The sequence below is a fragment of the Microtus ochrogaster genome, chromosome 17 (genome assembly GCF_000317375.1).
Source record: "Microtus ochrogaster isolate Prairie Vole_2 chromosome 17, MicOch1.0, whole genome shotgun sequence".
Taxonomy (NCBI): Eukaryota; Metazoa; Chordata; class Mammalia; order Rodentia; family Cricetidae; genus Microtus; species Microtus ochrogaster.
The window spans coordinates 8620337-8621856 of NC_022019.1; the positions used below are offsets into that span (position 1 = coordinate 8620337).

The 1520-nt window shown below is 58.6% G+C and overlaps 1 protein-coding gene across 8 annotated transcripts in view; it reads left to right on the forward strand.

Annotated features, from left to right (window-relative positions):
- The first annotated feature begins 209 nt into the window (after window positions 1–209).
- Zmym5 (zinc finger MYM-type containing 5) overlaps window positions 210–1520 on the forward strand; it is a 14215-nt gene continuing 12904 nt past the window's right edge. For 2 of the 8 annotated variants that reach the window (XM_013349212.2, XM_013349215.2), the window contains exons 1-2: window positions 210–322; window positions 1289–1331. The gene's annotated coding sequence lies outside the window, so the exon portion shown is untranslated. Of the gene's footprint in view, window positions 323–344; window positions 441–509; window positions 528–1249; window positions 1487–1520 lie in introns of those variants that run through there. The other 6 variants (XM_013349216.2, XM_013349213.2, XM_026783274.1 and 3 more) reach the window with 6 other exon arrangements.

Sequence of the window (1520 nt, forward strand, 5' to 3'; positions counted from 1 at the left end):
GGGGGGGGGGAGGGAACGGCAGGCACGAGGGCGTGGCCGAGCTTTGACGGACAGCCGGTCTGACTACCTCACCGAGGAGGGTCCTGAACGAAGGCCGACGGAGCCAATGGACATGCCCGAGGCATTCCGGGCCGCCTTCGCCAGCAGCCAATGAGCGTGCGGAGGGCGGGGCCTCCCTGGGCTCCGCCGCTCCGCCGCCTCCTCTACCTCCTCCTCACCAGCGCTAAAGCCGGGACTGGACCGAGCGGAGTTGTGCGTGTCGCCGAAGGGGGGTGGGCCGGGGGAGGGGAGGTTCGTTCCGCGGAGCTGCAGCCAGAACCGGGTGAGGCTTATCCCCGCTGTCTTTCCTGTCGAGGGCCGCGGAGAGTGGGGGTGGTTGGGAGCAGCGTAGCTTCGGGAGGAGGAGGCGGAGGCGGGGGCGACTGGGGAGGCGGAGATGGGTGAGGGCAGCCTCGGGAGCCTCCCACCGACCCGGGCTTAGCAGCCCGCGGCGGCCGGTGTCGGCGCTGCTGCGTCGGGGCCTCGGGGTGCGCTGGGGGCCGCGTTCATGTCCCGGGCGGCTTCGCGTGCGACTCATGTCTGGGTGGGGCGGATGCTGGGGCGGGGGGACGCAGGGTGGGGGTGGCGGCGGCCGGAGGTCTCAGGGTGTTTTCCTTTTCTTGCTGTGGGCGGGTGAGCGCGTGGGCGGGTGGGCAGTCGGGTGAGGAGCCCGTTAGACCCTCCCGCCTAGTGGCTGCACTCTCACCTCGCCTGTCTGATCTAGCTTCCAAGTTTTCTGTGGTGGGAGGAGCTGCTTAAGTCCTGCGGCGTTTTTTCTTTCGCTCCTCTCCACCGCGCTGTGCAGCAGCTTCTAGTCTTAGTGGAGCAATTTCATATGTCTGACTTGTGCATGTCGTGGTCTCCAGAGGCGTAGGAATCTTAGGTCCCGGGCAAGTGCTTGCGGCAAATGGAATCAGTTGTTGAACGCCTTCCACCTTCTTGGTACTTAATTGGTGGCGGTGACGCAGGGTGGACATGGGAGAAATAGGATTCGAATCCCTTGCTGGCTTGGAGGACGCGCTTATCCTTCTGCGCAGCTGTGCACTCTTCCTAATTCTGAAACTGGAAGGACTAGATCGAGCTTGATTTGCTGTAATTTTTTAGTAGTTGATCTCTGTTTATTTGGAGAAGTTGCTAGAAAAGCTCTGGAATGATTTCACCTTTATACTTCCTCCTCTGGTGGTCAGGGTTGGTGCTACCTCCTCGCTATTGGTGCTAAAGGCTTTTGTTGTTGTTTTTCTTACTCTAGAACCTTCAAGCCATTCTGGTGAAGTAAGGAAAACATCTTCTTTGTGAGTCATTTTGCGTATCTTTCCTTTTTAAACCTACTAGGATAGACTGTTGCATATGAAGTTTGCTTTTCTGTTACTTCGAAAAATTGCTGCTTGAGTGAGTGGTCTCTGGCCGGAAAGCCGAGCCAGTGCAATCTATGACAAGAGTCACACCCGTAAGTACCTCTAACGTTGCTGTTTTTTAGAATT